The sequence below is a fragment of the Ornithodoros turicata genome, chromosome 2, assembly GCF_037126465.1.
Source record: "Ornithodoros turicata isolate Travis chromosome 2, ASM3712646v1, whole genome shotgun sequence".
NCBI lineage: Eukaryota > Metazoa > Arthropoda > Arachnida > Ixodida > Argasidae > Ornithodoros > Ornithodoros turicata.
In genome coordinates this window covers 111,314,817-111,328,755 of record NC_088202.1, presented here as the reverse complement: position 1 = coordinate 111,328,755, position 13,939 = coordinate 111,314,817, and the positions used below count along the sequence as shown (strand labels likewise).

Sequence of the window (13,939 nt, the reverse complement as noted above, 5' to 3'; positions counted from 1 at the left end):
CGTGCGCGTGCATGTGCGGCTCTGGGCTCATGTATAGCATATGCGGTGCATGCTTGTGCAGTTTTTAAAATTTGCGTTCAGTCGAAAGCGTTATGAAATTCTAAATTTAAAACATTTTTCAATATTTCTTTTAATGCAAACGCTTGTGCAGTGATGGGTCTGTTTCGTCTAATGCCCACTGCGGATAGCGGTTGTAACTTGTAAGAGATGCTGTAAATGTTATTGTTAAGAAATGTTTTAGCAATTGTATTGCGCGAAGTCTTGAGGAGTTGTTCCTTTCTGGAGGGCTGAGTGTTGGCGTTGCGTCGAACCCGCCAACTGTTCTTTCGGCACCGCATAACAGTTTCAGGAACCCTACAAGGTTGTCTGGTGTCATGGGGCCAACAAAATATTTCTTCGATGTGCACTATTTAAATTGCTTCAAATCAGGCTCCTTACGCAGTGGCGAAAACACAATTGCGGTTCGCGCTTCTTTCGTGACGTTCCACGAAAGTAAGGATAAATGAAGGACAACATTGTCTCCACTTGTTTACCTGTTATAGGATGAGGCGTTACCCTTGTGCACTCTACTGATTTCTGAAATCGTTAAGCTATAGCGTGGTAACCAGTATGGTATTAGTTGGCTAGGATACAATATAACTGTCGTTCAGATTAACTTTGTGTGTGTGCGTGTGTGTGTGTGTGTGTGTGTGAAGCGTAGAAAATATGAATGTGCTATTTTCTAATCATAAAAATTCATCGCATACTCTAGAGGACCAGTCTTGTAGCGACGCAGAAGGCCGTTCTGAGAAACACCACACGTTTTTATTATGTCTTTATTTATTTTTTGTCTCTTGAATTTCTATAATAGAAGAAAAATTGAAAGAAACGAGCACACATTTGTGACCCTTCTGACTGAGGGCAGCGGAGATCCACTTCAGAGATACTAGCTACGGGAATACTCCCCAGTATACTCCGATTGTTTCGCATGCATAGTAATTAAAACTCGAAAAACGCCAACGGAATTAAAGCCCTGAAGACGTGCCCACCTAGGCTTCCACGTTTTTATTCAACAAGGTGTCTGATACCCAGTGCCTGCATAATGGATGCGGCAAAATTAAAGCTCCCTCCTCACAAAGAGCGTGTCGTCAAGGTAGCGCGTTTCGACGATTAAGAACAATGCCACATTTGTGTAAGGAGAGACGAAGGCGTAGCGCAGAAAGGAAACGCATGATATACACTTTATTTCCGAGAAGGCCGATAATTACTTCAGCAAGCTGTTGCCCTGTGCTGCCTGCACCGCCAAAATTCATGGCTGGCTGCGGGGTGAGCGTGGTTGAAATGCTCAATGTGAAAGAAGGCAAAGGAGGGAAGGTCGGCAAGAAAAATATGAGCGTAAGCGTGGAAGATAATAAAAAGTGAAATATCTTCCTTGGTGACTGGTGGTTGCCGTAAAATACATTGCGATTCAACAAAGTGGATTAATCAAGTATTCAAGAGGCTGCACCGCGTCGTGACTCGGGAGATTTCTAATTACGTTTATTAATTGAGTACTAGTTCGCATTCATGGTCATATGTAACCGATGCTTTGGAAAGGGGGGGGGGGGGTAAAAAAGCGTAGTTGCAGGTTAGCGTTGGCTAAAACTGAGCGAGGCAATGCTTGAGATAATTCGTACACGTCGCATAATAACAAATTGATAAACACTTCCGTTGAACTGAGAGTAACCTCGATTAGAATGTGGAAAATAACTAGCAAGCAAGGGAGCCTTGAAACCGAACCCAAAGTGTGGACTACAGTACTTCTCTCAGGTACAGCTATGTATGGCACTATACAATCGTGCAGTTAAGAAAAATTGATCACTTCCGCCTATGTACTGAATGCGAGCACAACCATATGAATATCAGGAGTGCGTATACCACCGGTCGTCAGTTCTGACTACTTCCCTTCCGCCACTGCAGTGTGTAAGTATAGTTCGCGCGACATACAAAACCACACTAGCCCCGCTCATGTCACCTTTCTCTTTATGATTATCATCGTGAATATGAAAGTGTTTATGTATCTTGTACGCAATTGCACCATCTTATTTGGGAAGGTACTACTTTCCGTCTTGCAGCATGCCGCACCTGCCGCATAGCAGCTTCAAGATGGAACGTCATTATGGAGATGCGTGCTTTACGGTATTCAAGTCTTTAAAGTGTTTGGAGATCCAATGGATTGTGACTTCATGTTTTAAAAGCTCTCAGCTCTCGTTCGTAGATACACACGAAGTGTGTGTTCTGATAGTAGACACTTATGGCATCTTCGACAGGCATCCACCGATCGCTGTAGAGCGCTCTGCGGAGCGCGCGATCTATCTTGGGTTGGTCAAAACGGAGCGCTCTTCAGCTACAGCAGCTTCAGCAGTTGTTTCTTTCTTCCATCTTCTTTCTTCCTCCAGCTCGAAGCGCTCTGGCTGTGAGCATTGATACAGTCAGTCGAAGATACCATTAGTTTATGTTGCTTCATTGACTTGGCTGCACTCCAATACTCGGCTCTGGCACGCTGTTTGTAAATATCGTTTTGCCTTTCTTGGGTTGTGAAACAATGATACGCTGCATGCAACTCAGAGCATCGTGAACTTGTTTCGGGATGAACTTTTAGGGTTCCAAGATGAATTTCGACCACTGTCCTCGTAGTACTAGTAGAGCAAGTCGCTTTGTACCGGCATGCACTTTGCTGCACTTCGTCCAATGTCATAACTACGAGTTTGTGACTCGACAGAGTATAGAACACTTGGAAGTCAATCTTTCCTTGGGCATGTTCTGAACCTTCCGGGCTCAATGACAACTGGATAATGGTAGTGGCCACATAAAGCGCAAACCGAAAATGTCGCCGTATCGCAATCCTCCGCACGTCTTCCTACTTCGCCCCTGCTTAGGCCAGAACCCCAGGACAAAAATTATAGAATTGCGAGCCATGATTCGTTTGGCTAGCAGCGCCGACAGGGCTAACATGCGTCACGTTGTTGGACCTCACAGCATCGTTTCGACGGTATCAGGTGTGACAGAGAGGGCATATCTGCATTGCTGCACCAAAGTAGTCATGTGCCAATGTCATACCATTGTGTGGATTTGCCGAACCCATGCCTTCCTTCCTTAAGTTAGATTCGTTTTAGTATGTTTTAGTATTACGTTAAGTAAGAAAGAAAACCATTATCGCACCCACTGTCGCTGTTTTCGCAAGTCACACCGCTACGAGCAAGCCGTTCACGAAACATGGATAAAGTATCCATGATGGGAAATGCATGAGCTTGGGTAAATGACAGGATAGATGGCACAGAGACAGTTGCTTGAGTTGTCTCTGTGGCATCTATCCTCTGCTTTGCTCAAGCTAAGTCTCATAGAGTTTATTCACCAACTTGCCTGCGTTCATGCCATTTCATGACAGAACTGCCGACGGCTCTCTATCCAACAAAGGTGTGATATTTCCTTGATTCTGAAGATATGAACACAGATTTCAGTCCTTCGTATTTCACGTTATTTTGTCTGCTTTTTTTTTTATTCCCAGAGGCCTTGTTGCCCAACATATGCTGGTTCCTGTGCACAGTATCCCTCTTACAGGTCTCTCAGGTGACTGCTGTTCCTACAGCGCATTGCAATGTCCTGCGAGGTACCACGGTGGAAGTGTTGGTACGTCGTGACTATACGAGCATAAATGCGGCGACAGTAAGGGTTCAGTCTTGTTCGTAAAATCGGCAGCTCTCCACTTGAGACTGTTGCTTCAAAGTACGCCTTGGTTCCGTTCGGCATCGTAACTCACATGACTATGTCGACAACATACTGACAGCCTTACTTGCACATACATCGGATGGTCGCCAATGTTCGCTTCTCTTTCAAGCACAAAGTAAGTGATCGCCCATCGTGTTTCGGTTCACAATTGACCTCTCCCTGTTTGTAAACAAATGACGTCATAGTGTTCGACAGCGCCACCAATTTGCCAGAGTTGAACTACGCTCGAAGCTAGAGGCAAACAAGGTCTCGCCCGAAAACCACGGTCTTGAGGGGATTACGATGGTCCCTGAAAGGGACGCGACCTTCGGTCCTACTTTTCTTTCAATAAGAGGCAGCGAACAAGTGCCCATTCGTGGAACCCAGCCCTTCCCTTCCGATTTGCTTCGGTTTTACTCTGTCTACCAACGTCATCGTGACGTTTCTCTGGTATTTCGTGTTGTTTCTGGCTGCTTCGAGAATACAGGAAACAAGTTCGAGCGAACTCGAGTAGGATAAAACGAGGAGAGATGGAATGAAAGCGTTGCTGCAATGATTTCTGCGTGGAAAATTATCCCATCTGTACCCTTTTTCGACTATGGTGTGACCTCCTATCCCTTATCCTATTGCGCCACTTGCGAAATTCCAGGCTATGGTGTCATATCTGGAACATGCCACCGCGATATACCTCACCAATGCGTCCCATCCAGTCCGACTGCTGTCACATACCTCGGCATCTATCTCGAGGAGTGTCCAGCGTGCGCACGATGTGCTCAGTCATAAAAATCTTGTGGGAGGCAGGTCGCGAAAAGCAAACGTTTCACTGGAGTTGTGTCGATGGACCATGCAATAATCGCAGTGACAACCGTATGCGAGTCACGTAGCGAACGTCTCGCGCCCTGCTAGCCGAGAGCAGGTGACCAAGCTACAAAACGGAGACACTCGCCACACCCAAAGGCGTCCGGTGCATCAGGACGATAAAAAGGACTCTTAAAGATGTATACGCCAACTCATGCCTCTGGCGAGTGCACCACTATACACCTTTTGCAATTTCTCATTTCATGTTTGGCCGAGGACATCTACCAGAACGAATTCGGTACGCTCCGTGTCTTGGAAGCCTGTCGTTATACTTTCTGTGAACGACTTCTGTTTTTCTCTTTTTCTCCTCAAGTCGGTGATCTCAGTGAACGAACTATGAGGCCCCGACTGTTTGTGTGTAAAACCGCTGGAAACAGTACTTTTTTACAGAAATGCATCGGCGAAACGAACACAATAATAACTACCAACTGCGCCGGTACAAAAGCTGGACTAAAGGCTTTATACATGCACATGGTATTTATATTTTAAATCTGCCGGACAGAAGTAGACTGCGCTGTATCAATTACCACGTACGTAATATCATAGCAGGAGCAAGTAACAGGTAATCGAAGGTTCATTATTTTTGCCTGCAGTGCCTGCACCTTCTGAACTAATACAAGGAATGCAACCCTCTCGCGTTCTTTTTGTCATACACCTCACGTGTACTTAGGCACTGGTGGAGCACGATTGCAGCCATTTTCTTTCAAAAAGGATGCTCCTAGAGTGTTCATAGTGCCTCACCGATGGTATGGTCGTCTCTAGGATTCAGCTTTATAGTTTATTTCTCACTTATAGCTCAACCAATGCAAACGCGGTCACATTTGATTGGGTTATGGAGCGGTGATACTTCAGAACTTTCGAGAATCTTGTTCTGTAGGTACGTCGAAACGTTCTATATGGCACGCACACGCGCAGGCATGTAGTACCGCGCCTGACCGTGCACCGTTGTCAACCTGCAGTGTGTGATGTAATGATGCAGGGTTGGTACACACAAAACAGGTGTCAGGCGGAGATAAGGAAATTACTTTTATTTCGTAATACATCACTATTACTCGATATACTTTCGGAGAGTAATGCAATATATTGCTCACTGCTTTTTCATGCTTAGTAGTGCACTAATAATGGCATTGCTTTAACGTGTCGCACCAACTCCATCTCAGGACGAAAACGCATTTTCATCTGAGACAGCGCATGGCAAGAACGGGTATTCACTTATTGCTTGTGTTCAACCCAGCTAATGAGCAATGTTATTACGCGTTATTGAGCCAAAATGTAATAATATTATATAACTCATTACTTCTCCACAAAATGTAATGCATTAGCATTACACTCGTACGTACATTCCGTTCCCAGTGACCGAACCTCGCAGCGGAGCAAGCGACAGCAGCTCTCTCCATGCAGGTCTAGATATTTTATGGGGAACTTGACTCATGCAATACCTAAACAACAGATCAGAGGGCAACTGTAGTCACTGCAAGTCCAATCTTCAAATGAACCTTTAACGTCAATGTAGTTCTTTGAAGGTATGGTTGATGGCGAAGTCGCTGTTGTCGGCATGGACGCCATCGTGATACTTTTCTGGCAAACGTCTTCATGTGTCAGCGAGCCATCTAAACGAACGAAGCAACAAAAAAGAGTCATTCCCGAAAGAGTGCCATAACTCTTTCTTGTGTGACAGGTGTAGACGGTGGTAATGTGAGAGGTATAACTTTCTATATAACGGGTGACGGTCATGTGACTCGATAAACCGAAAGTTACATTCCCGCGAATTCATGGAATGTGGAAACTAATCGTGTTACTGTCAAGAACACGGCGAAATCAATGTTGTTCGTTTACTAAGAACGTATGAGTTAATCGCATTGTCTTTAAAAATGAAGTGCTCAATTGCCTTGTTACATCTACCCAAGAAAAACATTGGTTTGTAGTTCCCAACGCTCTTTCGCTCTTCACCATTAAATACAGGCACTACTTTAGCTACTTGTACCGTTATCTGTAGGATGGGACAAGCGCAATGCTTGTGCGAGACGTTTGACCAGTTCTCATGTTATTTTTAAACTGCTAGGATAAAGCACACTAAGGAACTTTCAACGTCATTCTGCACACCTTTACAGGAAAGCATTAGGAATTAAATCCCTGACGCAAAACTTAGTATTTGCTTCACATTAGTGCCTAATTGAAGAGGACCATCAATAATAAATAATTGGGATCAGACTTACAGGTAAGACCATCAAACATGCCCGCTGTACTGACGTTTATTACGTTAAGATAACAATGACTAGAAGTAAAGGGTAGTATCAGAGTTATCAACAGCGTACAAAGAAGAAAAAAATGATGAAATTCGTGCACGGCGCTCACTTCATCGACAGACGTCAGCCCGTAATCGCAGTAACTTCTCCCTTTTTAGTAAGATGAAGCCAATGACATCTTTGGTTTGCGTTAAGCATATAGTGCACATTGCTCGATAATCAAGACGCCTTTGACGCAGTGATGCGTGTGCACTAAAAAGTTTGAAATTGTTTGCATTTCCTTCTGTCTTGTTCTTTCGAGTGATGCCAAACGTGAACTGCGAACTGATGATAAACGCCTTGAAAAAAAAAAAGTATATAATAGCTTATTGCTTTCTTCACTTTCACGAGAAGAAGGAACAGGCAAAACGTCGTGGATGGATATTTAAAGTAGATGTCAGTTCCACATACGCGCGTCCTTCAGTTTCATAGCACTTCAAGCCAACTTCTCAGCGGCCACTTCGGACTGAAGTAGAAATGAAGCACACATATTATAACGATGAAAAGAAAAGAAAGCGTGGAATTACGACCGCAGGGGTGTGGATGCTACAGAGCGACGAAGCTGGATAAGCTCCACTTTGTTTCCCTTATGTCCCTGGGTTTTAGTACCTGATGTCCGCATAAATGTTCCAGAATTATTCCACGAGAGCGAGGAACGCACCTGTTCCAACATGCGGGTGCCACGACCCTAGAATTTTTATGACACCCCAAAAAGGTTGACCGCCCAGTACTGCTAATTCCGATTACAGGCAAGTATGGCGTTCACAAAACAAATACGATGCGCTTCACATGCTCCATAACTTCACACACAGATCAGTTGAGGGAACCCGCTCTCCCGCCCTTGTATAGAACCCGGCCACTGTAGGGGACAACCAGTAGTCCAAAGCGATGCACGAGTGTCTCCATGCACAGGAATGCGGGTACCACAAAAAGAGGCGTCTGCGTGGCACTCTCGTGTAAGGCGACGATGTGCTCGTCGACGTATGTCCACTGAACTAGAGCGAAACATTTGGCATGTTACGTAAAAATACAGAGTTGCTGACACAATCAACTAGCGCCTTAGAGAAACCTCAATGCACCGAACACAGTACAGAGAATACAATTAGCTTGCTCCATTCGTCATGCAGGAAGGCGCATCATAAAAAGGCAAGAGATGGCTAATCAAAGCATTCCGCGGGCTGTGAGGAAATAATGTTTTGGTTTCAGTGACTCCTCCTTAGGTCGGATGCCTATTTTAGATGGGTCGCCCGAGGGCCGGGCTGGGACCGTCGAACCGACAGGAATGGGGAAAAGTAACCTTTCGAAAAAAACGCAGAGGGCAGGACAACTCACGCTCCGGCAATTATGCGTACTTTATCAGTCAGTAGCACTACACGAATCCACAAAGTCATAATAGAAAGGGGTTGGCACAGCAGAAGAGGCATGGCATCAGGGAGAGGAGGAGGACCTCTAGATAGGCTTTGCATCTCGCCGACGGTGTGGTAGCGTTTTGACGTAAGGGTTACGCAATAAGAGGGAACTTGATGCCAGTAGGGATTGATAAGTTGTGAAGGAGATGGTGGAAGTGATGTCTAAAGACAGCCTTCCGGGACGTGCGATCTAGGGTGTGCGTCAGTCACTGTTGCAATACTTGGTTTCTATGACAGAATACGGGGGCTGAAATATGGAGCACTGCATTAAAAAAAAAAAACGCATTCATGTTTCCGGATTACTACAGATACGTCATTTGTCTTCAAAACAAATCGGGATGCGCAGGCGCCCCTTTTTGGACAAGTATTTGATGATGATGCTGACAGGAAGCGGAAAAGGGCGCAAGCGCTGACAATTATAACGACCTACCTAAAGGAACACATTCAAAATCACAATTTTCCCAAGTGCATATTTACGTAAAGCGGCCTCTCATTGCTAAATGAAGAGGAACTTCACGAACCTTCACAGCCTAGTACGTTCATGAATCTCCGTGGCGTAGTGCACACTTGCACATGACGTGTTGCAAATAATTCTGTTACTGGTAGTCAAGTACCTCGAGTAATTTTGCGTCCATTCGATTAGTTTTGCGAGCAAGTAATTTTTCATGTAATGTGATTAGAATGTTGGGTAATCAATTACTGAGTAATCGATTAGTTTTCAACGAAAGGCCCCAGGCATATACAAAACCAACTCACCGCCAAAGGCTCCATCGCTGTCTTTCCTGTCTGCTCTGCTGTTCCACTACAATAAGTGGATGTCATTGTGATAGCATTCCTCATGTGCATTTTTAGTGGCCCGTGCACTTTAAACTCTTACTGCGCAGCTTGCTGCATATACTGTAGGTTATGCCTCGGACGTGTAGTGTGTCACTTGTGTGATGACAGTGAGCTGCTACAACGATCGTTGGATGGACGACGAATCGAGGAAACTTCCAGGTGACGCAACACATGACAGAAGAAGTAAGTCGCCCCTGCTGCAAGGGCGGACATTCGGAGGACGACACTTCAGGCTGCCACGCGAATTAGGAACCGTACATAGACGAAGAAGAACGTGGACGACTGCGTCAGTTTCGCCGGCCCTGCCCATGGCGTAAGAAAGTCGGGGCGCTGTGGTCTCCCATACATACATTGCTTGTCCTCGCATCACTCCATTGTAAATTCTTGCCGAGCACCGATTTAATACATGCGGTGTCTGCGCGATGCAACGCAGCAGTTCTGTCGGGCGCGAATGAGAGTAACTACTGACATCTTATCAACAAAGCTCGATAAGCTGACGGAGGACGATTTGAAGAGGCAACTGCTGCTTAAGCTGCACGAAAGCATCATTCCGAGCACCAGTGGCTTCGTTGAGTGGCTTCGAGTAAACGTTACTCTGCTACATTGTACATGCGAAAATTTATGCGTAGTGTTTGTGCTTCCGGCTTGATTAAATAAGTGCATACATAAATACAGACAAATAGGTACACATCAAACGTGTGTGCACTCGTTCGGGATAATTGTTCCATGATTGTAGTCACGTTCACTATGGCGCCAGTGTTTGGGTAAAGTAACCCAAGCCTTTTCAGTATCAAGTGCAACCGTCAAATTAACGCGTTATTGTTTTAGTTCTTAGTTGATTACATTTTTAGACGAGTAATTTGGAACGGTACTCAATTACCTGTTTCGAGTATTCTGCATACAGCTCTGGATAAAAGGTATACACGCTTTTGAAATTATAGCGTCCGATATGCTTGGGAAGACTGCAGCAAAACCTCTGGCCCGCCTGTGAACCGGGAAAGATGCTCGCATAGAAAGTGCAAGTGAAAGAAACGTGTGCAGTCATGTGAAACGTGTTTCAATGGGATAGCATTGTTGCAGCGATAGAGATATTGAAGCTGCAAGGCACAGCTTCTCACCAACCAGAGTTATGTCACATTTTCCATGTCATGTATCCTGTCGTTTAATGGTGTCTTGAGTAGAGTCGCTGTAATTAACATTGTCAAATGCAGCGAGTGGGTAAGTGAGGTCTAGAACTACAGACTATATGTGCTTGAAAAGACGTTTGCGTATTTTCTGTGTTGAGAAGATCAGACTTCATGCCGGTGCGGTTGTATTACAAACTGTATAGAACAATCACAAGACTAAAAAATCGCCACCCCTCCACCGTCAATTTGACGGGAACGCACTGCTTTGAGGTGTATCAAGAGGCACGCGCTAGAGATGTGATGACTACAGGGAGTTCATCTTGCTCGCAGTCCCGTCCGTTCGACCAGGGATCTTCCGAAGCCCCCTACTTAATAACACCTAAGCTTGGGCACTAGTCTTCTTAGTGCCAGAGCTCTAGTTTCGTCAACTGTGGAATTTATCCACCAGCTGGCCTGCACTTATGCTGTATTTTCTATGGTATTCCCAGACCCCACCATGTGAAAACGCTGCGCAAATCCCTGCACCCGACAACTGGAGTGCGAGTGGTCCAACTGCACTCCAGGTTCGCACAAGATTGACCAGATTGGTAAGCATGCTGAAGCTGCCCACAGAGCTGTTTTATAAGAATTCTGGTCAGTCTTAAGTCACACAACCTGTATACAGTGTGTTCATTTCCATCCGGTAGTTTTTGACATAAAATGCAATGAATGTAGCATAGATGCCGTTTTTGCAGTTGGGTTGTACGGCCAGGAGGACATCCCCTCGACGGCAGTATGTAAATACAACATGACTAATTACATGAACTTAATAACGAATTATTTAATTAAGTAATTCCGGGCACAAGCGAGATAGACACAGAGAAAGAAAGCGTCGAAGCTCGTTGAAAGCCAATGCAAGCCTTGTTATCTTTTTTTGTTAAATCCTGAAAGACGGACGGGCGTGCGTTAAAGGGAGACTCCGGGACAATCCGAAACTGAGAAATAAAGCTGGTTTGGCGCTCGGGGACTCGTTAGTTGCCAAAAGAGATGGGAAGCTCAAAACGAAACCGAAACTTCTGAAGGTTCCCTAGCCTACCTCCGGTACCATACGTGACGTCACCGGTAGTCTCGTGTGGGCCACTGTGTTTTTCGGGCACGTGCTTTGTAACTTCTTCGTGCCACATGGATGACCAGTCATCTACTTCCTAGATTTCGTTCTAAACTATTCGCCGTTGTGAATTTCGATATGCATATGAGCCGTAGCCGAAACTGCGCCAATCGGGAGCAAAGAGAGGACAGCGCACATCACATTTCAGAGGGCCACGTGCCATTCCATTTCAGTAGGTGCTGATCTGCTGGCCAGATAAACCCCTTTGCGGCCCAGATAAGCGTCCGTTGGCGAAGGTCATGCGCTCCTGCGGCGCGCTGTTTTGGTTTCTGCTCGTTTGCATCCCGAAATCAGGCGATGGATATTTTGCGGCACGTGATGATTTCAGGACTTTTAAAAGATAGAACGGCTTTCAACGAGAATTGTCTCCCTTTCTGCTATCCCCAAAAGAGAAAAAGTAGCATCTGACTGCGCATTCATGTAAGTAGTGAATAAAAGAACCAGAACCATTCGGGAAGGCGTCGTTTGGTCCAACGTGCCTGAGCTGACACTGAGCGTGCATGCTATGTAATGCTCAATGGCACAATTGAATATATGTTGTCAGGAAGGACAAGACGCGACACGGTCGCCGTTCTGTATTTTCTTCTTCCTGTTGGTAGTTGTAGGCTTCCGGGGAGGGGGGAGGGGGGAGGTTGACTTGGATATTGGTGTCGTACGCGATTTTCGTCGTCCAGCAACCCAAGTTTCCATTCTGGGCTGTGAAAATAACGACAAGACCATGAGCAGGATGTAACAGGGTGTATACGGTGAGTGAACATAGAAAGTACAGTATGCTACCCTAACGTTGCACCTGAAATGCAGGTCTGTAACACCAGTGTTGCTTTGAGCCACTGCTGTGTCGGCAACAACAACAGAGTAAGTACATTTGTGTTATTTGAGAAGCGTAAGGATGTGCTTGCTTTTAATCTATGGCAATGTGCTCAAAATTCACTCTCCTGAATCGGTTAAAACCGGTTCGAACCGATGTTTTGAGCTGCTGCAGAGCTGAACCCGAACCGAGGTAATATGCCTAAACCTGAACCGAACCGAAAAAAAAAATAACTGTTCCGATCCCTGGTATAAAACAACATTTGCTCAAGCCAGTGGACTTCAAAATTCGAAGTTTTCTTTCCTGTACAGAAACACAAAAAACCGACAAACTTTTTCGTCTCACTGTGCATCATGTTCCCCTACATACTGATATGCAATGTCGCAGTCCTGCTTGTATATCAGCTTCCTGGATGACGATATTTAAGCCTCATCTGTGGCACGAATTAAGAGCCATATTTTTCTCCAAGCGACATCACTGCCGGAGGCTTAAGAAATATTCGCACCTTGCTTAATTACTCAACGTGCCAGGAGTAAAAGCTAAAAAAAACATGAAGCAGCGAAAGGCACTCCGGCTTTGCTCGAATGTCATTAACAGTCCCGCTCAAGGATTCTCAACGAAACTGGATTCCTCGCGCGACATAAAAACAGCAACAAGGAACGCACGTGTGTGCAAACGGTGCACGTGTAGGTTTCTCGTCGAAACTGGCGGAACCAAGACGCCTTTTCCTTTTTAAAGTTCTAGAAGAACGACAACAACACCTTTATTACAAGACGATGACTGGGGCGTTTCATCGCGAACCATTATTAAATGTTTCTAGAAGAAATGAAGTTGCTGGTGTTCGATCTTCCTTAAGCAGTGCGATGCCCTCAAAATGCGAGTACTTGAGAAGAGTACTTGAGAAGAGTTCTTGAAAGACACTTTTCTTGTGTGTGGTTCTATAAAGCTAAGCGCTCTACCGACAAGATACTCGTAACCACTACCCAAGCAGCAGAACGTGCTGAAAGTGCGAATATAGGAATGGACCGGCAGATCAAGGTTGTCTCATGGGACGCTCCGGGAAATGAGGCACTGTACTGATAAGACCCCCTAAGACCCCCCCCCCCTCCCCCTATATACTTGAACTTTCCCTACATTGTCCTGCTCAGTATGGCTATAAACGCCTGCACCGCTGCATGATGATTTCGAATTGCAAAATCATCATGATGATGAGTACACCGAACTCAGCATATATTCAGAGTTTTTGTTTCATATTGAGATTTTTGGTGCATAATTTCCTGCACATTTCACGAGTTTTTACTGCATACTCTTACTGCGTTGGCGATCGCCATAGAAGACGGAATGGGACGCGAGGATATTGGGCATTCGGACTGCTTGGTCGTGAATGTCCTTGTTCTGTTCTTCGGCCAGTAACATTTCGTGGTAGTGGTGGGATGAATCTCCAAGACTCGGCGGAGCCCACTGGAGACCGGGGCCCTACAACGAAGTCCCGGCCCCGAGCACAAATAATTTATACGTTGGACAGAATCACGGGTACGGTAGCGTCGGCAGAAGAAGAGCGTTCTCTAGGAGACAGTAATGTCCAAGAGATGGTGTCCCACTGCACAGCTGCGCTGTCATGTATTTTTGCCCGACAATTCTCCGAGCTCTCGATGACTGCCACGGGCGCGCTATCGGACGTAGGTAGGCGGAGAGATGCCGTCGAACTGCGTCAGTGGTTACACAGGCCAGATGCCGTCGGA

At 45.6% G+C, this 13,939-nt stretch overlaps 1 long non-coding RNA gene across 1 annotated transcript in view; it reads right to left on the bottom strand.

Annotated features, from left to right (window-relative positions):
- The window catches only part of LOC135385962 (uncharacterized), a 195,763-nt gene that overhangs the window by 3,330 nt on the left and 178,494 nt on the right, over positions 1-13,939 (bottom strand). The gene's annotated exons all lie outside the window — the stretch shown is intronic.